The sequence below is a fragment of the Panthera uncia genome, chromosome X, assembly GCF_023721935.1.
Source record: "Panthera uncia isolate 11264 chromosome X, Puncia_PCG_1.0, whole genome shotgun sequence".
Classification (NCBI taxonomy): domain Eukaryota; kingdom Metazoa; phylum Chordata; class Mammalia; order Carnivora; family Felidae; genus Panthera; species Panthera uncia.
The window spans coordinates 76,503,148-76,529,503 of record NC_064817.1 but is presented as its reverse complement, the minus strand read 5'-3'; positions in this window follow the sequence as shown (position 1 = coordinate 76,529,503).

Below are 26,356 nucleotides of genomic sequence, written 5' to 3'. Positions count from 1 at the left end.
GTTGGGAAATGTTTCCTCCTCTTAACATTTTTTAAAAGTTTGAGATTTGGATTAGTTTGCTAATTCTTTAAATGTTTGGAAGGGTTACCAGGGAACTAATCTGGGCTTAGGCTTTTTTGTTGGTAGCTTTTTTTTTTTTTATTACTAATTCAATCTCATTACTTATTATAGGTTTGTTCAGATGTTTTATTTCTTCTGGAGTCAGTTTTAGTAGTTTGTATATTTCTAATAATTGGTTCAGTTCATCAAAGTTAAATAATTTATTGGCTTACAATTGCTCATTGTATTCCTTTATAAGGCCTTACATTTTATACGTTCGGTAGTAATATCCTTACTTTCATTTCTGATTCTAGCTTTCCTTCTTGCTCTTTCTCTTTTTTCTTGGCCAGTATAGCTAAAAATGTGTCAATTTGATCAATCTTTCCAAAATATATTTTTTTCATTGATTTTATCTATTTTTCTCTATTCTCTCCTTAATTTATTTCCATTCTAATCTTTATTATTTTCTTTCTTGTGCTTTCTTTAGTTTGCTCTACTTTAGTTAGGTTCTTAGGGTAGAAAACTAAGTTATTGATTTAAGAACTTTTCTAAGTAGATGGTAAGATAATAACTGGCATGTCTGTCTATTCCATCTACCAATCTACCTAGAATGGTTTTTAACCCAATACTCTATAAAGTGTAAGAACAGTTTGAAAATTACTAAATCCACAATATAGCATTAGAACATTGTGTAATTTAATGAATTAAATTTAAACCTGAATGTCTACATGAATACACCATCATACATTTGTAAAAATCTACAAATATTACACGATGTTATTTTGGTATAAAATGATTTCCTCCTCACTAGTGTTTGGAGCAACTCTTAGCCATGTGAGACCAAAAGAAAATTTTATGGCCTGAATCAATTTTAGACCTTTTATTTCATAACCTTTAAGTATTTTACATCAGCCTTTCACAATTTGTGTTCCTTTCTAATCTTCTTGTAATGACATCTTATACCTAGGTATTTAACATGAAAGACAAAGAATTCTATCTTTCTGTCTTTAATTGTATAAGCACTCTTCTTACATGTTGTGTGTTCATTAATTGTTTCTAAGGAGGTTGCTTTGCTTCAAGGCACACTAAACTTACAGATGTTTCTGCTTAATACCAGAACAATAGTTTTTTCTGCTTCCTTACTGTGATTTTATAGGTATATGATACAGTCACTATTTTCAATGCTGAATATCTTTTCAGCTGCCCTGTAAATATGGGAAGAATTTTACTCTACTCTAATTTTTGTTGGAAAGAGTAATTCCAGAATAAGCCTGACCTAAAACATCTCCCACATTTCACAGAAGTTATGAGCATGTTTTACTTTAGGTCCCTGGTGATAGCAGTGCAGAACTTTAGCCTTTCACACACATTATGTGAGGCTATGTCCACCCTGCATTAAAAGTGGAATTTTGATCTAGTGTAATGATTATTTATTTGAAGGCAGTTGGGGGGAGTCTTTCTAATCTAATTTTAATTCTATATTTAAATACTTAATAAAATATATCCTATTAAAACATATGTACATAGTACATTATTCATATATGTATAGTTTTAAAAATGTTGATAAAGTAAAACCACTCACTCAAAGAAAATTAAAAACTATTAAAGCCTCCTATGTATTCATGCTTAGTAACATCTCTCTTTCAAACCCAAGGAAATCACTATCATGAATTTTATGTTTATAGTTTCCCTCTTTTCTATATAGTTTTGTCACATTTACATGTGTCCCTAAACACTATATTATATAGTTTGTCTGCTTTTCACCTTTTTGTAAATGGAAATGTGCAGTTTATATTATTTTATGTCTAGCCTCTTTTGCTAAACTCTATCTTATAAGATTTATCTATGATGTTAGTTAGTATTTCTCTTCCTCTGAAAAATCTGTTCATGTCTATTTCCCAATTTTCTATTTTGTTGTTTGTTCCATTTATTGATTTGTAGGATTACTATGTTAATACATATAAATAATATAATAAAATATATTAAAAATACACATAAATCATGATTATGTATAATTCATATATATGATTACCATATTAATTATATATGTGATTCTAACATATGATGTGTATAATTCTAATAATTATTAATTATATAATTTATAAATAAATTCTTCCAGTGTCTGGTTATCTTCTCCTTTTTTTTGTTATGAAGAAACAGTCTTAATTTTAATTGAAATTATCAACTGTTTTCTTCACAGCTTTTGTGGCTCTTTTGTTTTTGTTTTAAAATCCTCCTATATTTTCACCTTATAGTTCAATAGTTTTGTCTTTATATTTAAGTTCTTAATTAATCAAGAATTAATTTTATACATGATGGGAAATATATACCTATTTTTGTTTATATTTCTGATATAAATGATCACTTTTCCCAGATAACTTATTTAAAATTCAGTGGTTTAAAAAATTTTTTGATAAGGGCTCATATTGGGTAGTGCATTTTTTATTGTGATCAACATTGAACCACATTTATGCAAACAGAGGCACAAATTTATATTTTCATTAAATATCAGTCACTCATAATTATATGTGATGAACTCTAGTATTTTATTTTCTATTTTTAATTAAGCAAATTCTTGAGATAATGGCTCAAGATGACTCAAATGACTCAAATGCAGTTTTAAGAAGCAATACAGAGATATCATGTACGTTTTACCTGATTTCCTCCAAAGGTAACCGTTTACATATTTTCTATTTATATGACCCCCTCAAAATTTATTTTATGTAGATGACTCTATCTCTTTTATTCCTTTTAAAAAGTTTTATTGATTTTTTAATTTAAAAATTTAATGTTTGTTTCATTTTTGAGAGAGAGAGAGAAACTGCACAAACAGGGAAGAGGCAGAGAGAGAGGGAGACACAGAATCCTAAGCAGGCTCCAGGCTCTCAGCTGTCAGCACAAGACCCAGTGCAGGGCTTGAACCCACAAGCCGTGTGATCATGACCTGAGCCGAAGTCAGATGCTTAACCAACTGAGCCACCCAGGTGCCCCAACAGTTTAATTCATTTTTAAGAATCATGCACCAATCCTTAAATATTTCATCCTTGATTCCCCCACTGTACTGTGCTCATGAGTGTACTTCGGGAAGTGAGAGGGATACACAAATGGCACAAACAGTACACATGCACACTTGAACACACCAGGTGTGCACGTCATAAAGCAAAGTGATGAACCAGCGTAAGTGGTGACTCAATCTTAAAAAAAAAATAGCACTTTTTCCACTAATCTGTAGTGCCAGATTTTTCATATAAAGTTTCCATATATGCATTTATCTATAAGTTTTTAAACAGTGTATACTTTCCAATTATGTATTGAACTATCACTACGTCGTCTAAAATATTGTAGGTTTATAAGAATATATAAAAAGTGTTTGTTACCCACTCAAATTATATCTTCATTAAAATTGACTTAGCTATCCTGGGTCTTATGTTATTCCAGGTAAATTTTAGACTCAATAAGAAGTTTCATGAATAAACAACATTGAATTCATGGATCAATTTGGGGAGAATTTACATCATTTTTATATCTAGTTTTTGTATGTATGAATATTGTATATGTCTTTATCAATATTTGAAATAACTCTTAATAAATGCCAGGTGTGCCTGGGTGGCTCACTTGGTTAAGTGTCTGCCTCTTGGTTTTGGCTCAGGTCAGGATTTTACAGTTTGTGGGTTTGAGCCTTGTATTGGACTCTGTGCTGACAGTGCAGAGCCTGCTTGGTATTCTCTGTCTTCCTTTTCCCTCTGTGTCTCCCCTGCTTGCATGCTCTATCTCTCAAAATAAATAAATATATACTAAAATATCAATTTCCATGTGATTTTTATACAATTTTATTAAATTTACTTCAAAGTAACTTATTATTATTTAATTAATTTTATTAATGAAATATCTTTAAAAATAACATAACACTTTTAACCAATAATAGTTCATAAAATGTAATTATTCATATTTACATATAAGAATCATTTTTTATTAGTTTTGATAATTTGTAGATTTTCCTATTTTTTATTTTATTATTATTTTTTAATGTTTATTTATTTTTGAGAGAGAGACATAGACAGAGACAGAGCATGAGTGTGAGAGGGGCAGAGAGAGAGACACAGAATCTGAAGCAGGCTCCAGGCTCTCAGCTGTCAGCACGAGCCCGATATGGAATTTGAACCCATGAATCGCGAGATCATGACCTGAGCCAAAGTCGGACATTTAGCCTACTGAGCCACCCAGGTGCCCCAGATTTTCCTGTTTTTTATATAAGCAATCAAATATTATCCCAATAATGAGAATTTGGATTCTTCTTTTCTAATTTGCACATATTGGGGCTCTGAGGTTTTGTTGTTGTTGTTTTACATTTAGAGAACTGGCTAGAACTTACTAAAATGCTACATAGAAGTGTTGATATTAGGGCTTCTTGCTTTCATCCTGATTATAAACAGAATAGTGTTTCACCATTATTTTAGGTTTGCTTATTTAGATATTTTTATCAGTTAAAAATATTTCTTTCTATGCCTACCTTGCAAATATTTTTTATGAACAACTGTTGAATTTTATCAATATTTTCTTCATGTATTGAGATGTTATTTTCTCCTTCAATATTCTCCTTTAATCTTATAATAAATAGAACATATTAATGAGTCTAAATATCTTGATTGATAGATTTTCTAATATTAAGACAGCCATCTTTGTATTCTGTGAATAAATCTAATCAAACTGAGGGTTTATGGGGGGTGGGAGGGAGGGGTGGGTGGGTGATGGGTATTGAGGGCACCTGTTGGGATGAGCACTGGGTGTTGTATGGAAACCAATTTGACAATAAATTTCATAAAAAAATAAATCTAACATGGTCATAACAGACCATCTTTTATTACATTGTTGGTTTTGCTTTGCTAATATTTAAAAATTTTCCATCTATGTTAATGAGTGAAATGAGTTTTTCATATGGTTGTTCCTTTGATTTGAAGACTCTTATAGATTGTAAATTGGTTGTGGAATATTCTGTCTTATTCTATTTTAGAAGAGCTTATCTGATATTATTTGTTGCTTTAATGTTTGATGGAACTTTCCCATGAAGTCAGTCATCTAGCTCTGGAATTCTATTGAGGAAAGATATTTAATTTCTACTTCTTTGCAACTGACTGCAAGGTTATTTTAGTTTTCTATTTATTTACACAGGGAGGGATTTTTATAGTATCCAATCTATTATATTATGGGAAAAACATGTTATTTCCCTACCTAGGAAATTATGCTTTTTCTTCCCCATTGAGAATCATTCATCTAGTAGATATCATTCATATCCTTATGAGTCCATCCTTACCCTTATATAGAGGAAATTGAACTTAAAAAAAATCTAAGTTAACTTGTGAATGGTCAGGTGAAGTGTGCAAGAATAGAACACGTGTTTCCTGACATTCACTCTATTGTTCTATACCCTCGTAATTATTTATTTAATGCAGCGTTTCCTTGATGAAGATCATTTCTCATTAGATAACTTCCACCACATAAGGTAAAAGGGTGCAGATAGGGAGGAAACTTCTTCCTAGATTGTAATGTAATTCTTCCTTTCATTCACTGTTGTTAGGTATGGAAACATTTTTTATTCCACTTAGTGTTTCCTGCCTTGTGAAGAAAACTATACTTACCTGTGTCTTCACTTACTCTTTTTCAAGGAAGAAAGAATAACTTAATCTTATTGTTGAATTTGAATAAACAGAGAGTATATATCTTCAACATTTGTTCTATTCTTTCCTTAGAAGTGAGCATCCCTACAGAGAGCAGGTTTTATATCTTTATCCCTTACAAATTGTAAAGGAAGACTACTTTTGTGAAAGAAATGTATGGTGGTCTGACAGTGCCGAGAGTAGGTAGGTAAAACTTTCTAATTCAGAGACTGAATAATAGAAAGTCAACTTGACCACAAACATAAGCCACATTTTCCAATATCAGCTATGACAGTAAAAAAAGTGATGTCTTGAATGTCATCTGCTTTATAACTATCTTCTAACATATTTCGAAATTGAACAGAGGAATAGGGAATGCGGTTTCCTCAAACCCTTGAAAAATTTTAGAGTACAGGATTGTGAACCAAAACAACATATTTAGAGGCTCTTTTGGGACCAAGGAACTCAGCTTTGTCTTTGGATGTTAAGTGTGTGTACTGGACTTTTTTTTTCTTGGCAGTTTGTACAGGCTTTTATTGGGCCATATGCTGTTTTTCATAATTGTTTATTTGGCTTTCAAATGATGTGACCTGTATAGGCCACTTTAGGACCCAGATGTCAGCCAAATGGAATTTTCACCTTGGTAAATGTGATAAGAAGTTTTCAAAGATGGCCCTCAATGATCCCCTCCTCCTAGTAGTCACATCTTTGTGTATTTCCTCCACCCTGAGATTCAGCTTTACCTAGCAGCTTGCTTCTAACAAATATGGCAAAAGTTATGGGATGACATTTACATGAATGGGTTACAAAATTATGTAACTTCCATCTTGCTAGCATTTTCTATATTGTTTTTTGTTTTGCAAGCTGTCATGTTGGAGAGATACATATGACAAGAAAACTTAAGACAGTCTCCATCTAATAGGCAGTAAGAAACTGAAGCCCTCATTACAATAGCTGATGAAAAACTGAATGCTTCCAACAACTATGTCATGACCTTGGAAGTGGATCCTCCTCCAACTGAGTCTTCAGATGAGACCACAGCTTTAGCTAACACCTGGATTGCATCATTGTAGGAGATCCTGAGCCAGAAGGCCTAGTCAATTTACAACCACATTTCTGAGAAGAAAAAACTGTAAGATAATAGATGTGTCTAATTTAAATCACTAATTTGGGGATAATTTGTTATAAAATAGTATGTAGCTAATACAGTAAGTCATCACAGTTTACATGTTTTTTTTTAATTTATTATTTTTTAATGTTTATTTACTTTTGAGAGAAACAGAGACAGAATGCAAGTGAGTTAGGGCAGAGAGAGAGAGAGGGAGACACAGATCTGAAGCAGGATACAAGCTCCAAGCTGTCAGCACGGAGCCCAACGTGGGGCTTGAACTCAGGAGCTGTGAGATCATGACCTAAGCTGAAGTCAGCTGCTCAACCGACTGAGCCACCCAGGCACCCCACAGTTTGCGTGGTTTTAACCAGAAGCAAGTTTTGTATAAAGGGCTGCATTGAGTGAAAATTGAATGAATCTTGTCACCTGAAGGGAAATTGAGCTGCTCAGCAACATGCGGGGTTGGCAACAAAATGAGGCCAACCACAGGTCTCAGCTAGAAGCAGACCCAATGAGTCTTAGTCTGATACAATATGTATACCCCAGATGATAGTAATCAAATGAGTATATGAACACTGGCTGAAGCATATGTTTGGGGCTTCATGTGGACCTCAGCAGATACATGAATATTGTAGGGACCTTAGTAAGCAGAGGCAGCTGAATCAAATTGAACAATTTGTTAAAAAAATGAAGTCTTTCTAGATATCAGCCTTTTAGACAAAGATGTTTGGCTTCTGTTTTAATGTTTTTTCAGCTAAGTCTCTAAGCAAATACGTTAAATATATATGTGCTTCAGCACACTAGTGTGTCTTATTCTAACTTTAAAGTGTTAGTGCTAAACTCATGAAGGCTAGAGGATCATATTCACTCCTAAAAATTATTTTCTGTGTTCAGGAGGAATAATTGAATTCATATCGTTGATCCATAGACTCGTTCATCACTGTCCCACCAAATGGTCATGAGATGAGTCTAGATTTATTAATTTTTAAAATAGTGATTATGAGTTTAAATTACAGAGGCCCAAATTGTGGCTTCACCTACAGAAATGTGGTAGATTTTATTAGAAAACTAATAAATTGATTTTAAAGAGAATATGTCATCCTGAGGTAGAGAAATAAGTTAATAAAATGATTGAAAACACAAATGTAATAAAGCAGTTTAAAATGTCTACTCCCATATTTTGTCCATAGGAGTTAGAAGTGTTTAGGGAAACAAGAAGGATTTAGAGTGATTTGAAAAGTATGTTTCAATTTTAATATCAGAATAAGAGCAGTAGAACAGTGAAAATAATATATTTATTTACTTAGAAGAAAAGTAAAGCTCATAGGCATACAACACCTTATTTTTATGAAAGGAAAGAATGAGATCTCAAACTCGAGAATAGAATGCTATAAAAAAGAAATGAAGATTGTTTCATATCTAACTTCTCTGAAAAGTAAATTGTTAAAGTAAGAAATATCCAAATTTTCAGGGTGCCTGGGTGCTCAGTCGATTAGGTGTTTGACTCTTGATTTCGGCTCAGGTCATGATCTCACACTTTGTGGGTTTGAGCCCCACACTGGGCCCTGTGCTGACAGTGGGGAGCCTTCTAGGGATTCTCTGTCTTCCTCTCTCTGCCCATCTCCCATTCACTGGCTTTCTCTCTAAAAAATAAATAAATAAACAAAAAAAATTTTTTTAAAAATAGAAACAACCACGGTTTCATTAGTTTTAGAAAAAGTGACAAGAACCCAATGAAATCAAAGAGAAAAAGAAATGAAAGTAATTGGTCAACAACCAGATATAATTCTTCAGTAAGGATCAAGATCCAGTATATTATTGAAAGATTGCAGATAAAGAATCCAGTGGTGAAAAAGCAATTTGGGAACATAATTTATAATTAAGAACAACTATACTGATTAATTACAGAAAATCTGGACATATTTGATGGGAGAAGGGTACAAAGAAGAGTATAAAATAATATAAGAGAATTATTAGGTGAGTTTTGAGGCAGTACATTTACTTAAGAGGAACTTAGTTATAATCTGTGCCCTAAGGGAACAAGTCTGAGGAATTTAAAGGGGAGTAAGATGAAAAATGATAGATCAAGTTCAGACCTAGGTTAGACATTGTACTATTATCCAACTCAGGAAAGTGAAAGTGAACATGATTTGTCTAAAGAATAATTTTGACAGGCCAAATTTTTATTGATTTTATACTTCTCACTATATGTGAACCCACAAAATGAAATATAGAAGAATATGTTAATAAAACAAATGTCTGAGTCAGAAATCAAATGGAAAACAAAAGAAAAGAAAGCATGCAAATCAAGTAAAGAGTAATAACCCTGCATATGTCAGAGATTAAAAGATACCATCTTAAGAAGCAGGTTAAACTGTCTTCCTGAAAGGCGTAGAGAAACAACAGAGGAGAATGACACATTACAGGCACATTCCACCCCTGAAGGGAAAAAAGGAAATAGCAGATGTAAATGCTGATTGTACCTTGGAAGATTCAAAAGCAGAGGGAAGGCACTGATTTAAGGAGCACATGAGTGGGTTATTAGTCATTATTAGGTTCCTTGGGGAATACATTTCAAAAGTGGCATCATCAGCTCCACTTCAGAAATCTGCAGTGATACTCCAGCAGAAATAAATTTTGGAATAAACATAAACCCATCTTTATGAGAAATATTTCATAAGACCAGACATTTCTTTAGCAGGAGAGAGTGGGAGAAGTTACTGTGGCATAGGACTGATGATATTGGTTCCAAGAAGATAATGAAGGCTATGTCACTAGGCTGAGACCACCCTGAGTGTAGCATTTGGGTACCAGAAATGTGGGACCAAAGCAAAAACAGGAATTAAAAATCTGAAATATACAAAAGGAAAAATAATTCTAAAGTAAGACTTGGTGACTGGGGCTGTCACCATTTCAAATGAATAAGATGTATGTTCTTCATAAGATAAAGTCAATGCATCATTCCAAAATGAATCTCTATGGGAAATTTCTCCTCATTGTTTTGAGATTCTCTGGTTGTGGACTCTGATAAATTAGCATCCTGGTATTCTGACCTGTTGGAATCCTGGGAAAACTTAAACCAAAATTATTTTTGTCATTCATTTTATTCTTCCCTCACATACCACAAAGTCTTAGCTATGGTGAATGTGTATTCTTAATAAAAAGCATATAGAGTTGACAGTACAAATTCTGAGGTCTGTATTCATTCCATTTAGAGAATTCCAGAGACATATTCTGTTTTTACTTCATTGTGAAATAAATCTGTTTTCAAAGAACAAACTTTCTGCTCCACTACTCCATACCCTAAATGCAAGGAGGCTTACTTCTGAATGTAAAGAAAATTTATATAAGCCACATTCTGTAACATCAGCTTAATCAACAACAGGGCCTATATTTTTACTTCTATCTCCTTTACTCCTTACCTATCTCTTAATTGAGTTTACAATTTGGGCAGGGAAATGGCTGTTCTATTTAAGGATCCTTTTAAACCATAACAATAGGGAATTCTTGTTGGCATTTGATAGTAAAAATATCACATAGTTAACAACTTAAATGACATAAGACATTCCTTTTTATTTCATTTATTCAGAAAAGACACACACATACTCTTTGCATTATATTCATAATATTTCTCTAGGGATTTTGAGGTCCTAGGCAATGTTTAAAAATGCTTGTTTGAAATGGTACTGAATTAGAAATCAGAGTTTGGCTTTTATCAAATCAGAGTCAGCTGTCACTAACTGGCTTGGGTAAATCAGTTAACTTTCACAAGTTTGAATTTCTACAACTTTAAAATAGTTGTTTTAGATTAAATTATTCCCATGATTTATCCATAACAGATAACTCATAATAGCTTGAAACTGGAGGTTACACAAATGTACATTAATAGCAGAATGGACAAATAAATATTGGCACATGCCTTTTGGTGAAGATAAAAATTATTTATGTTGAGTGTATATCTTGTTGGAGTGGAATTACTGAGTCATAGTGTATGCATATATTCATCTTGGTAGCTATTGGCAAAAATTTTTTGAAAGTGCTTGACTATACCAATATATTCTCTTACAAGCAGTATTTTATCAATATATCAGTTATTCATATCCTTGAGAACATCTACCATTTTCTATTTTTTTTAAATTTTGGCCATTCACATGGCATGTAGTGGTATTTCATTGTGGTGTTGACATTCATTTTCATGATGACTGATAAAGTTGAATATTTTAAATATGTTTATTGGCCATAAAGCTTTTGTTTCTAGAACTTCATTTTTTTACTTAAAATTCTAGCATAGTAGGCCCAGCTAATGGGAAACTTTCTCTGGTACAAATGCCTAGCTAGTCTTGATAGAGCAAAACAATTAAAATATCCAGTGAAATATGTTTCTGAAGCCAAAAGAAATTAAGAAAAATCATCAAGTACTAGAAGCAAAGAGAAAAATTAAAACCAGGATGGTAACCTCATAAACTGGCTATAGTGAAATGGATATAATCACTGAGTAAACTCAGAGGCTCTAACATTAAGGTCTTGGGCTCAGCATCATGCATAGACAGAAAATTACATGTTAATTCTATGTGAGGTGAAAGGTTGAATCTGAGACTACTGCATAAAACTGTTACACTCTCAGTGAAAGAAATACCAGAAAAATTATTTCCAATCGTCCAAAAAAAGTGCCAAAAATACTTGCCTTACCTAATGTTTTGGGTGGGAAAATGTACTATCCTTTGAGAAACTAAAACCACAAACATGAGCTACACACAGGATTAGAGACTGAATTTAACCTTTCCACAAGGCTAAGGAATCACCAAAAAAAAAAAAAAATGCATAGAGATAAATCCAAGACCAAAGATACCCTTCAAGTACATGGAAGAGGTAGCAAACAATTCCCATGAGATTCCTACCAAAAAAAAAAAAAAAAAAAAAAAAAAAGTCCTGCTAAAAATGAGCTCAAAACAAACAAATAAAAAATTACAAAACACACACAACAATGGTATATTTTCAGGGACAGTCAGCAGTCACAGCTAATAGGATAAGCACAAGTACATGATGTATGACAATCTAAAATAAACTACATGAGTATATTTTTAATAATTAAGATTTCAAAATAATAAAAATCATAGGAAAAAAGAAAAAATCATGAAAAAAGAATAGTCAGATTTGAAAAAAAATACTAAATAGGAGTTTTAACAATGAAATTGAGTGGACAGGCTAGAAAACACTGAATAGTTTTTTCTAACTGAATAGAGTATTATTGAATAATAAGGTAGATAAAAGAAAGCTACCCAGAATGCATCACAGAGTGATGAAAATATGGAAAGTGTAGAAGATGTTTGGAAACTAAGAATGTATTGGAAAACTATAATATGACTGATAGCTCCAGAAGAGATAAGCTAGAATGGACGAAAGATATGAGAGTGCTTCTCAGAGTTAAACAATTCTAAAAGGTATACATTATTTTGGAGGAACTTAAAGGCTTGGCTTAAGTGTAATTTTTTTTAATTTTTTTAAATTTTTTTAATGTTTATTAGACAGAGATAGGGCATGAGTGGGGGAGGGGCAGAGAGAGAGGGAGACACAGAATCAGAAGCAGGCTCCAGGCTCTAAGCTGTTAGCACAGAGCCCGACGCGGGGCTTGAACTCACAAACCGTGAGATCATGACCTGAGCTGAAGTCGGTCACTCAACCGACTGAGCCACCCAGGTGCCCCTTAACTTTAATATTTTAGGTAAAATATGAATGCTAAAATTTTTAATTAAGCATAAAAAACATTCAGAAACTTATTAATTGCTTATACTGATATGGGAAGTAAGAGAGGCCTGAATGAAGCTTGATCAATTCAATAGGGGTCAAGGAGGAGGAAAATACAGTAAAAATAACAGCTTGGAAAATAAAAAGGACAAAATCAGACTATAAAAATAAATGAAAATATATCACTAATAAATATATATAACTGGATAGAGGAAGTTAAAAGAGATTATCAGCTGATTAAGAAATAATATCCAGCTATATGTTGTTTATAAAAGAGACATAAACTTAAGAACATAGAAAAGTTGAAAACAAAAAGATGTATCAGGCATACACTAAAAAAAAAAATATCTGATATAGCTATATTAATATAAAATGAATACATTGTATGAGAAAATCCTTAGGGATAAAGGAGATCATTACATAATGATACACAGATACATTCTCTTCAAAGATAATAGTTCTGAAATTATATGTATCTGATTCCATAGCCTCAAAATACATACATAAAATTTGACAACGCTAAAAGGAGAAATTGACAAACCCCCTATCATAATATAATATTGTAGCACTCTGCTCTTTGTAATTGAATAATCAAGTAATAAAAATATTTTAAATATATACCATGTTTTAACCATATTTAAAATAATTTGATTTAATGAATAACCATAGATTCCATATATTCTTTTATTATAATTCATATACATAAAAATCAAACAGAAAAATATAACCAAGTTACTGCTATCCATTTGTAAAGGAAACACATCTACATAATTCATAGATCAAAGGAGACATCATGAGAGAAATTAGTAAAAAATGTAATTTTAGAACAGCAAAAATAACTCATATCAAAATTTGAATGGATCCACAAAAAAAATTTGTAGAAACTAAAATTCCACTTAGATGAGAATGGATAATTTTAAATGCATGCAATAGAAGAAAGTAAGTTTTAATTTTTTTTTTTTCAACGTTTTTAATTTATTTTTGGGACAGAGAGAGACAGAGCATGAACGGGGGAGGGGCAGAGAGAGAGGGAGACACAGAATCGGAAACAGGCTCCAGGCTCTGAGCCATCAGCCCAGAGCCTGACGCGGGGCTCGAACTCACGGACCGCGAGATCGTGACCTGGCTGAAGTCGGACGCTTAACCGACTGCGCCACCCAGGCGCCCCGAAGAAAGTAAGTTTTAAAACTAATCTCAATTATACTTCAAAACTAAATTAAAAAAACTAATTTGGAAGCTGAAAAAAAAAATTAATCACCCAGTTTGAAAACGTAGAAAGTTAGCATCAAGATAAACCAAAAGAAAACATGGGAGCAAAGTGATATGAAAGGAGCAAATATTCATAAGGTAAATAACAACATAAAAAACAAGGAAATAATACAGAGTATCAACAAAGAAACACTCAAATATTTGAAAGTAGTAATAAAATAGACAAACTTCTTAAATTATTTACCAGTAATAAAAGAGCAGTTACTAAAAATAAATGTTAAAATAAATAGGGGCAGACGGCTGCACATAGTTCTAAATAATATTTAAAAAAGGAACATTTTATAACCCATTTATGAAACAATTATAACCTAAAAACACAAATGAAAAACAATATGAAGAAGGAAATGATAGACCAATCTAATCCATTAAAATAGATACTGAAATCTTAATGAAATACCAGTAATCCAACTCCCTTAATATATTTAAAAATATATCTTGACCAAATTGAGTTTAATCCAGGATTATAGGGATTTTTCAGTATTAAAATAAATGTTATTTTAAGTCTTCTAGTTTCATCAACATGGTATACTGAATGGACAGGAAACATTACTGGTATAGAGCATCCAAAATTTCTGGAAGAGAAATATAAAATTTTCTTGTGAGTACATGGGTGTACTGGTGGGAAAGAAAGATAAATACCTGGATGCTAGAAACAATGAGAAACTATAAATTTGGAGACAAAAGGAAGCACTGGAGCAGGCATATGTTTTGGGGCTTCGGACTTCAGGAAACATGAAATTTGGTTTAAAATGAACCATTCTATGCAGACTTAGAAAACTGTATCTATTGAAAATAGCATGTAGATTAAATAATACACACACATACTATTGTTAAATAATTTTTAAAGGTATTAAAAGTATAAGAAAGGAATAAGCAAGTATAAAAATTATCAAATATATCTGAAGAACGAAATAGATCTCCATACATATTTCCATCAGTATATGTATACATGAATTTAGAAATTCAATGAACAGGCTAAATAGCTGATTAGGCACAAAAAGAATAAAAAAGCTGCAAGTCAGATATGAACATTATGAGAGAAGTCAGTAGAGGGACAAAGTGATGAAAATTAAGGGACACAAAAGATGGAGTGAAAAAGTAGGTTCAACATAAATCTAATCTGCAAAGCAGATGAAGATAAAGAGATTGGGAAAAAGCAATAGATAACTGACAATTTTTCAGAATTGATGAGAGGCATGAGTCTTTAGTTTTGAAATTTCTAGAAGACTAATGGATTTCAAGAAGGATAAATAAGGAAAGCAATCCATGGTTTCAAAATTCAGAACACCAAAGACAATGATAAAAGCAGCCAAGAAGAAAAGAAAGATGAGATACAAAGAACAATTAGATTGTCAGTTGACTTCTCAATAGCTGCAGTGAAACCCAGAGAACAGTGAAATAATATATAAAGAGTCAAGAAAATGTGTAACTGTCAACTTAAAATTTACCTAAGAGAAGCAGTTTTTCAAAAATTACACCATAATAAAGATATGTTTGGATAAACATAAACTGTGAAGTTTCCTGCCAACAGTTTTTCACTGAAGGAACTTCTGAAGGTTGCTCTTCAGGACAAAGGAAAGTAATCCCAGACGAAAAGTCAAGGGTACAAGAAACAATTGTATATGTTTAGAAACATAGAAATAAAACTAAATACAATTTGACCATATAAAACAATAAGTAAGTGTATTCATGAGCATTTTCTGCAGTTAAAACCCCCAAATCTCAGTATGACCAGTTTTCAGCTATGTTCCATGTGTCTTCTCGTTCTAGAACACTAACTAAAAAAAATAGACCTTATATTGGACATGCTGGTTTCATGGTGGAAGGCAGGGGAAAGAGTGAAAAACAATGTGACAGTAATTAAAGGTCTGGTGGCTATAGGAATATTGGCACTTCTGTTTAAATCACATTGACCAAAGAAAGTAACATGGTCAAGCCTGAAATAGTACAGGCAAGAGTATATATATCATTTTATGTACTTTCCTGTATGATCTAATCATTGCATAATTTAGCCATATGTTTTCTTGTTTTATGTATGGATTTTACTTTGTCCTAAGATTGCCAGAATGGAGTCATGAAGTGACTGCAAGAATGGAGGTAATCTCTCCCTCTCTTTCTGCCCCTACCCCTCTCTTTCTCTATCATTCTCTCTTAAAATAAATAAATAAACATTAAAAAAAAAAAAGAATGGTGGTCAGGAAGGTTAATTTATCATTTCAACATTATGTTGTACCTGAAAGCAGTTGCTCCTCTTGGCATCACTTAAGTTGGATGCTTGTCATCAAAGAAAACTAGGGGAGTTTTCTCTGGGCTCCAGATTTAATGAACAAATGAGCAAACAGTTCAAAGAGTCAAATAAACAAGTAAAAAAAATGTTGCCAGCCAATATAAATGTTAATTGACCAAATGCTCAGAATATAATCAGAAATATTTTCTAGACAGACAGCAAGCACCTACACAATTTTATAATAAAATTGTGCTAGTAAAATATTTTGTACTTTGTTGATGTGCTAACAAAGAATTCCACACTTCACTGAAAAGTCATTGGGACACCTGGGTGGCACAGTCAGTTGAGCTGACTCTTGAGTTTGGCTAAGGTCATGATCTCATGGTTTATAAGTTCAAGCCCCATATGAGGCTCTGCGTGAGACCTGCTTGAGATTCTGTCTTTTCTCTCTGCCCTTTCCCCGCTTGTGCTCTCTCACTCTCTCTCTCAAAATAAATAAACTTAATAAAAGTCATTGTTAAAATTTTCAGGTCATTAGTGTACACTTCATGTCTCAGCTTTGAAACCCTATTATCTGAAGAATTCTTTCTGATAGACAGGTTAGCTCTTAGAATATGCTGAGTCAGGATGAAATCTGCTCCATCTTTTCTACCCACCTAGCAGCTAGCCTCTGGATACTGCTGAGGCGGTGTTTCTAGGCCTTGTTCAGGAAATCCAAGAAAATGTATTTAACTATTTATGACCTACAGGTTCATTCAAGTTTCCTAAAGAAAATCCTCATAATCTGGTACACTGGATTTCTGGCCTAATGGGTCTATTGAGAGACCATTTATGTCTTTAAAATATAAATTATTAATATTCTCATACTTGAATAAAATTATAAAGAAAAACAGTTTATAATTTAATTGTCTGTGTAACTCACATCAATATATCTTAAAGCAATACAAACACATTGTTACAAAATTCTACCAGATGTATATGCATAATATTTTTTAACTTCTTATAAAACTACATATTACTTTACAGACCGTTTTGCACATTGAATAAGGCTGCATAAAAATCTTGAAAATTGTTCCATTTCAGTATATACAGATATTTGTATTTAACAGCTACTTATCACTGTACTTTATCATTGAATAATACCATAATTTACCTAATGATTCTACTGGTGATGAATTTGTGGTTTACTTCCATTCTTATAATCATTATGAACAGTGCTTCAGTGAACATCCTTATACATGCATATTTTGATGTAATTCTATGAGTATATCCATATATTCTTAGTTTCTTTATGTGTCCTCTAGGCCCAACAAACTACAGGGATTTTTGTAATGTGTATGAGGGAGTTATAAAAACACTTGGAGCAGTGCATAAATAAGGTTGACATCTTTTATAGAGAAGGGAAAATGAACACATTCAAGGAACAAACTGTTAATATTTTCTGTGAAATTTGTGTGTCAACTTTGTAAGATTTTTTTAGTGTTGTGGGGGAGATGAAATTTTACCTGTTATGGCCTCTCTCTACTGAAATACAAAACCTGCCAAACCAAAGCTATAGTACTTGCTAATCTATATGAGGGGTGAGTTTTGTATTTTCAAAAGATTATATTTGTATTTTCAAAGACTGTATCCACCAGTAGCATAGTGAGAATAAATAGTGCCTGTGAGAAATAAAATACATTTTCATCACCTTTCTCTTACTGAATGCTTCCTAAGTGTTAAAATTTCCATACTAAAAATGTTATGGGTTCTCACAGACATATGTTGAGTGAACTATGTCTGTCTCTAGTCCCCTATTAATTCTGACTGCAGTTTCAAAGATTACTATTTAGAAAATCAGGGAAAGATATGAGAGTAGGATTTGTTGATGATACAGTCCTAGACACTAGTATACTTGTGACAGTATGCTCAGCAATATTAGCCAGACTTTTTGGTTGAATATTTCAATGTACATCATTTGAATAGTCTAAAGGGATATTATGAGTAGGTGGTCTATCTTTGGAGATATTATACTCTTTTAAATAAAGGCTTTTTGGGGAGAGGTGGTTCAGAAAAAAAATGAAATACATATCACAAATTCTCTCCATCTCCCAAGTACACCCTCAGGATCCAAAGTATAGATTCTTCATTTCTCAATTTAAAAGTAGGGTTACTTTGGTAATGAGAAAAGAGTTTATATAAAATTCTGCCAGTCGCTAGGAAAATGAAGTTAGAAATGAGAGACTGCATGAGTCCCCTGGTGTTTTGGAGATCTGCAACTTGTCTCAGTTTAATCTGTGCCTGAATGGGAATAGACCTCAGTTAGAAGAGATCACATTAGCTCTGGAGGAAGGCCTCAGAACTCTTGATTTATGACACTCCATGCAGCCACTCACTGAGCTGAACATGACTTTGCTTGTTGACCCAGCACACATCCAGCCCTTTAATGACTTTGGTAATTTTAAGAAGCTGCCCACAATTTAACATGTAGTGGTTCATGAAAAAAACTGCTGCTGTTAGGAAAAACTTGTTCAATCTATCAGAAAAAAAACAGAGGTAAGCCTGGAGATACAGCACTCCTCAAAAGCCTTGTGAGTAAAGGAAATCATGTCCTTTTTTTTCTCCATGGCTGTAATACAATTCCTGATATGTTTTCTTCTGACATAGCTATACGTGTTTGTAAGTCTGTTGGAAGTGATCTAAATAGGCCAAAACCATGAATGTATATCAACTTACTACTTTCCTTGTTATTGGTCTCTATTAAGAAATAATTCTTTCCCTTTTACCTTTTCTACCAGCAGAGTTTCCAGTTGATCTCTCTGAGTGATGATTATATGGATCTGCATCACTCTGTGGCACTAATATATAGGTGAGTTTGTCATACAACACTTGTCCTTGATGGTTGCTGGTAAGTATTGCCACCACTTCCTTTAACATGAATTAGACCAGACTGGTGTGTACCTTATCTTCCCCTCTCCCAGGGGCAGGACTCACTGTGGAGTGGTGTGGCCCCTTTCTGGGCTACTTGCACACTGCCAGGCTTGTGGTGCTGCTTCGATGGGATCTGGCGTATTAGCCAGGGTGGATCCACAAGGTGCACAGGGGCAGGAGAGGCAAGATCAGCTCCCTTTGCCTTTGGTGGCCCACTTTGGGAGGGGCCCTGCAGCACTGGGAGGGAGGCAGACCCATTGAAGTGATGGATCTGCGGAAGCACAGCGTTGGGTGTTTGCGTGGTGCAAGCAAGTTCCATGAGGGGAACTGGCTCCCTTTGGGATTTTGGCTGGGGGATGGGAGAGGGAGACAGCGCTTCCCAGCACCTTTGTTCCCTGCCAAGCTGAGCTCTTTTATCCGGGGCTCAACAACTCTCCCTCCCGCTCTCTGAGCAGAGCTGTTGACTTATAACATTCCAGATGTTAAGTCCCACTGGCTGTCAAAACACACTCCGTCCAGTCCCTCTGCTTTTGCAAACCAGACTCAGGGGCTCTGCCTTGCCGAGTGGGCTGGCTGCCCCTCCACCTCCCTGGCTCCCTCCCACCAGTCCGTGTAGTGTGCACCGCCTCTCTGCCCTTCCAACCTCTTCCCTGGGCCTCTCATCTATGCTTGGCTCCATAGAGTCCGTTCTGCTAGGTTTCTGGTGGTTATTGGGGTAAATTAGGCAGATGTGGGTGGAATCTAAGCAATCAACAGGACGCAGTGAGCCCAGCATCCTCCTTCGCCGCCAACTTCCTCCCCTCTTCTACAGTTTTGGTAGTTTATATGTTCCTAGAGGTTTATCAATTTCTCCTAGGTTGTCCAATTTATTGGCATACTCTTTTTCATAATGTTCTGTTACAATTGTGTGTATTTTTGTGGTGTTTGTTATTTTTCTTCTCTCATTTGTGATTTTATTTTCTGGATCATTTCCCTTTTTGATAAGTCTGGTTAGGAGGTTTTCAATTTTATTAATTTTTCAAAACACCACATCCTTGTTTCATTGATCTGTTATATATATATATATATATATATATATATATATACACATTTAGATTCTCTATCAATTATTTGTTTTAATCCTTATTATTTTCTTTCTTTTCCTGGGTTTGTGTTTTGTTTTTTCTTCTTATTTTAGCATTATTAGGTGTAAGGTTAGTTTGTTTATTTGATATTTTTCTTGCTTCTTGATGTAGGTGTATATTGCTATATACTTCCCACTCAGGACAATTTTTGCTGCATCTCAAAGGTTTGGACTGTCATGTTTTCATTTCCATTTGTTTCTATGTATTTTCTTTACTTCTTTGATTTCCTGGAGAAGCCATTTATTCCTTAATAGCATGCTGTTTAACTTCCATATAGTTGTGGTCTTTCCAAATGTTTTCTTGTGGTTGCCTTCTAGTTTCATAGCATTGTACTCAGCAAATATGCATTGTAAGATCTCAATCTTTTTGTTCCTGGTGAGGTGTGATTTGTGACCTAGTATGTGATCTTTTATAGAGAAAGTCCCATGTTGCACTCGAAAAAGAATGTGTATTCTGCTGCTTTAGGATGAAATGTTGTGAATATATATGTTAAGTCCATATGGTCCAGTATGTCATTCAAAGCCACTGTTTCCTTTTCGACTTTCTTAGATGATCTGTCCATTGATGTAAGTGAGCTGCTAAAGCCCCTTTCTTTTGCTGTATTATTACCAATGAGTGACTTTATGTTTGTTATTAATTGGTTTATATATTTGTTTTCTCCTAAGTTGGAGGCATAAATGGTTACAATTGTTAGGTATTCTTCTTGGATAGACCCTATTATTATGATACAGTGCCCTTCTTCATCTCTTCTTACAATCTTTGGTTTATTTTTTTCTATTTTTTAAATATGAAATTTATTGTCAAATTGATTTACATGCACACCCAGTGCTCCTGCAAACAGGGGCCCTCTTCAATGACCATCACAACCCTCTCCTCCCTCCCACTCCACATCAACCCTCAGTTTATTCTCAGTTTTTAAGAGTCTCAAATGGTTTGGCTGTCTCCCTCTCTAACTTTTTTTTTTCCTACCCCTCACCCATGGTCTTCTGTTAAGTGTCTCAGGATCCACATAATAGTGAAAATATATGGTATCTGTCTTTCTCTGTATGACTTATTTCACTTAGCATAACACTCTCTAGTTCCATCCACGTTGCTACAAAAGGTCATATTTCATTCTTCCCCATTGTCAAGTAATATTCCATTGTGTATATAAACTAAAATTTCTTTATCCATTCATCAGCTGATGGACATTTAGGCTCTTTCCACAACTTGGCTATAGTTGAAAGGGCTGGTATAAACATTGGGGAACAAGTGCCCCTACGCATCAGCAATCCTGTATCCCTTGGGTAAATTCCTAGCAGTGCTATTGCTGGGTCATAGGGTAGACCTATTTTTAATCTTTTGAGGAACCTCCTAACTGTTTTCCAGAGTGGCTGCACCAGTTTGCATTCTCACCAACAATGCAAGAGGGTTCCCATTTCTCCACATCCTCGCCAGCATCTATAGTCTCCTGATTTGTTCATTGTAGCCACTCTGACTGGCGTGAGGTGGTATCTGAGTGTGGTTTTGATTTGCATTTCCCTGATGAGAAGCGACATTGAGCATCTTTTCATGTGTCTGTTGGCCATCTGGATGTCTTCTTTACAGAAGTGTCTATTCATGTTTTATGCCCATCTCTTCACTGGATTATTTGTTTTTTGGGTGTGGAGTTTGGTGAGTTCTATATAGATTTTGGATACTATCCCTTTACTTATATGCCATTTGGAAATATTGTTTCCCATTCTGTCGTTTGCCTTTTAGTTTTGATGATTGTTTCCTTTGCAGTGCAGAAGCTTTTTATCTTCATGAGGTCCCAATAGTTCATTTTTGCTTTAATTCCCTTGTCTTTGGAGATGCGTTGAGTAAAAAATTGCTGTGGCTAAGGTCAGAGAAATTTTTTCCTGCTTTCTTTTCTAGGGTTTTGATGGTTTCCTGTCTCACATTCAGGTCCTTTATCCATTTTGAGTTTATTTTTGTGAATGTTGTAAGAAAGTGGTCTAGTTTCATCCTTCTGCATGTTGCTGTCCAGTTCTCCCAGCACCATTAGTTAAAGAGACTGTCTTTTTTCCATTGGATATTCTTTCCTGCTTTGTCAAAGATTAGTTGGCCTTACTTTTGTGGGTCCAATTCTTGAGCCTCTATTCTATCCCATTGGACTATGTCTGTTTCTGTGCCAATACCATGCTGTCCTGATGATTACAACTTTGTAGTAGAGGCTAAAGTCTGAGACTGTGATGCCTTCCACTTTGGTCTTCTTCTTCAATATTACTTTGGCTATTCAGAGTCTTTTGTGGTTCCATGCAAACTTTAGGATTGCTTGTTCTAGCTTTGAGAAGAATGCAATTTCGATTGGGATTGCATCGAATGTGTAGATAGCTTTGGCTACCCATTTTAACAATATTCATTCGTTCAATACATGAGCACAGAATGTTTTTCTTTTTTTTTGTATCTTCTTGCATTTCCTTTACAAGCTTTCTTTAGTTTTCAGCATACAGATCTTTTATATCTTTGGTTAGATTTATTCTAGGTATTTTATGATTCTTGGTGCAATCATGAATGGAATCAGTTTCTTTATTTGTCTTTCTGTTGCTTCATTATTAATGTATAAGAATGCAACTGATTTCTGTACATTGATTTTGTATCCTGTGAACTTGCTGAATTCATGTATCAGTTCTAGCAGACTTTTGGTGGAGTCTATTGGGTTTTCCATGTATAATATCAGGTCATCTGAAAAATTGAAAGCTTGACTTCATCTTTGCCAATTTTGATGCCTTTGATTTCCTTTCATTGTCTGATTGCTGATGCTAGAACTTCCAACACTATGTTAAACAACAGCTGTGAGAGTGGACATCCCTGTCGTGTTCCTGATCTCAGGGAAAAAAGCTCTCAGTTTTTCCCCATTAAGGATGATATTAGCTCTGGGCTTTTCATAAATGGCTTTGATGATGTTTAGGTATGTTCTTTCTATCCAGACTTTCTCGATTTTTTTTTTTTAAGAAAGGATGCTGAATGTTGTCAATGCGTTTTCTGCATCGATTGACAGGATCATATGATTCTTATCCTTTGTTTTATTAATGGGATGGATCAAGTTGTTTAATTGGCGAATGTTGAGCCAGCCCTGTACCCCAGGAATGACTCCCACTTGAACATGGTGAGTAATTCCTTTTATAAGCTGTTGAATTCTATTTGCTAGTATCTTATTGAGAAATTTTGTATCCATATTCATCAGAGATATTGGCCTGTAGTTCTCTTTTTTTGCTGGTCTCTGTCTTGTGTGGGAATCAAAGTAATGCTGGCTTCAAATAATGAGTCTGGCAGTTTTCCTTCCTTTTCTATTTTTTGGAGCAGCTTGACAAGGATAGGTAGTATCTCTGCTTTAAATGTCTGGTAGAATTCCCCAGAGAAGCTATCTGGTCCTGGACTCTTATTTGATGGGAGATTTTTGATAACTGATTCAATTCCTTCACTGGTTATGGGTCTGTTCAAGTTTTCTATTTTTCCCTGTTTGAGTTTTGGAAGTGTGTGGGTGTTTAAGAATTTGTCCATTTCTTCCAGGTTGTGCAGTTTGTTGGCAAATAATTTTTCATAGTATTCCCTTATAAATGCTTGTATTTCGTAGGGATTTGTTGTAATAATTCCATTTCATTCATGTTTTAATCTATTTGCGTTATCTCCCTTTTATTTTTGAGAAGCCTGTATAGAGGATTATGAATTTTGTCTATTTTTTTTTTAAACAACTCTTGGCTTCATTGATCTGCTTTACAGTGTTTTTAGATTCTATATTGTTTATTTCTGCTCTAATCTTTATTATTCCTCTTATTCTGCTGGTTTTGGGGTGTCTTTGCTCTTCTGCTTCTATTTCCTTTAACTGTGCTATTAGATTTTGTATGCAGAATTTTTCTTGTTTCTTGAGATAGGCCTGGATTGCAATGTATTTTCCTCTCAGGGCTGCCTTTGCTGTATCCCAAAGCATTTGGATAGCTGTATTTTCATTTTCATTTGTTTCCATATATTTTTTAAATTCTTCTCTAATTGCCTGGTTGACCCATTCATTCTTTAGTAGGGTGTTCTTTAACTTCCATGCTTTTGGAGGTTTTCCAGACTTTTTCCTGTGGTTGATTTCAAGCTTCATAGCATTGTGGTCTGAAAGTGTGCATGGTATGATCTCAATTCTTGTATACTTATGAAGGGCTGTTTTGTGACCCAGTATGTGATTTATCTTGGAGAAGGTTCCATGTGCACTCAAGAAGAAAGTATATTCTGTTGCTTTGGGATACATAGTTCTAAATATATCTGTCAAGTCCATCTGATCCAATGTATCATTCAAGGCCCTTGTTTCTTTATTGATCCTGTGTCTAGATGATCTATCCATTGTTGTAAGTGGAGTATTAAAATTCCCTGCAATTACCACATTCTTATAAATAAGATTGCTTATGTTTGTGATTGTTTTATATATTTGGGGGCTCCCATTTTCGGTGCATAGACATTTATAATTATTAACTTTTCCTGATGGATAGACCCTGTAATTATTATATAATGTCCTTCTTCATCCCTTGTTACAGGCTTTAATTTAAAATCTAGTTTTTCTGGTATAAGTATGGCTGCCCCAGCTTTCTTTTGGCTTCCAGTAGCATGATAAATAGTTCTCCATCCCCTCACTCTTAATCTAAAGGTGTCCTCAGGACTAAAATGTGTCTCTTGTAGACAGCAAATAGATGGATCTTGTTTTTTTATCCATTCTGATACCCTATGTCTTTTGGTTGGAGCATTTAGTCCATTTACATTCAGTGTAATATTGAAAATTTGGTTTAGAGTCATTGTGATGTCTGTAGGTTTTATGCTTGTAGTGATGTCTCTGGTACTTTGTGGTCCTTGCAACATCTCACTCACAGAGTTCCCCTTAGGTCTCTTGTAGGGCTAGTTTAGTGGTGATGAATTCCTTCAGTATTTGTTTGTTTTGGAAAACCTTTATCTCACTTACTATTCTGAATGACAGACTTCCTGGACAAAGGATTCTTGGCTGCATATTTTCTTCTGTTCTTCACATTGAAGATTTCCTGCCATTCCTTTATGGCCTGCCAAGTTTCAGTAGATAGGTCTGTGACTACTCTTATGGGTCTACCTTTGTATGTTAGAGCCTGTTTATCCCTAGCTGCTTTCACAATTTTCTCTATCCTTGGTATTCTGCCAGTTTCACTATGATATGTCATGCAGAAGATCTATTCAAGTTAGGTCTGAGGGAGTTCTCTGTGCCTCTTGGATTTCAATACCTTTGTCCTTCCCCAGATCAGGGAAGTTCTGAGTTATGATTTGTTCAAGTACACCTTCAGCCCCTTTCTCTCTGTCTTCTTCCTCTTGAATTCCTATTTTATGGATATTTTTCTGTTTGATTGCATCACTTAGTTTTCTAATTTGCCCCTCATTCTCCCCGATTTTTTTATCTTTTTTTTTCTCAGCTTCCTCTTTTTCCATAATTGTGTCTTCTAATTCACCTATTCTCTCCTCTGCCTCTTCAATCTGTGCTATGGCCACCTCCATTTTATTTTGCACCTCATTTATAGCATCTTTTAGCCCCTCATGACTGTTTCTTAGTCCCTTGATCTCTGTAGCAATAGATTCTCTGCTGTCCTCTATGCTTTTTTGAAGCCCAGCCATTAATTTGATCACTATTATTCTTAATTCTTGTTCCATTATATTGTTTAAATCGTTTTTGATCAATTTGTTAGCTGTCGCTACTTCCTGGAGTTTCTTTTGAGGAGAATTCTTCCGTTTAGTCATTTTGGGTAGTCCCCGAGGTGGCTCCAAACTGCAGGACACTTCCTCTGTACTGTCCAGAGTAACTTGTGTTGGTGGGCGGGGCCGTAGTCAGACTCAATGTATGCCCCTGCCCACCTTTGGGGCCACAGTCAGATTGGTGTGTACCTTACCTTCCCCTCTCCCAGGGGCAGGACTCACTGTGGAGTGGTGTGGCCCCTTTCTGGGCTACTTGCACACTGCCAGGCTTGTGGTGCTGCTTCATTGGGATCTGGTGTATTAGCCGGGGTGGATCCACAAGGTGCACAGGGATGGGAGGGGCAGGCTTAGCTTGCTTTGCCTTGGGCGGTCCCCTGCAGGAGGGGTCCTGAAGCATCTGCAGGGAGGCAGTCCCTTTGGAGGGATGGATCCACAGAAGCACAGCAATGGTGATTTGCTCAGTGCAAGCAAGTTTGGTGATGGGAACTATTTCCCTTTGGAATTTTGGCTGGGAGATGGGAGAGGGAGATGTATATTGCCAGCACCTTTGTTTCCCTGCCAAGCT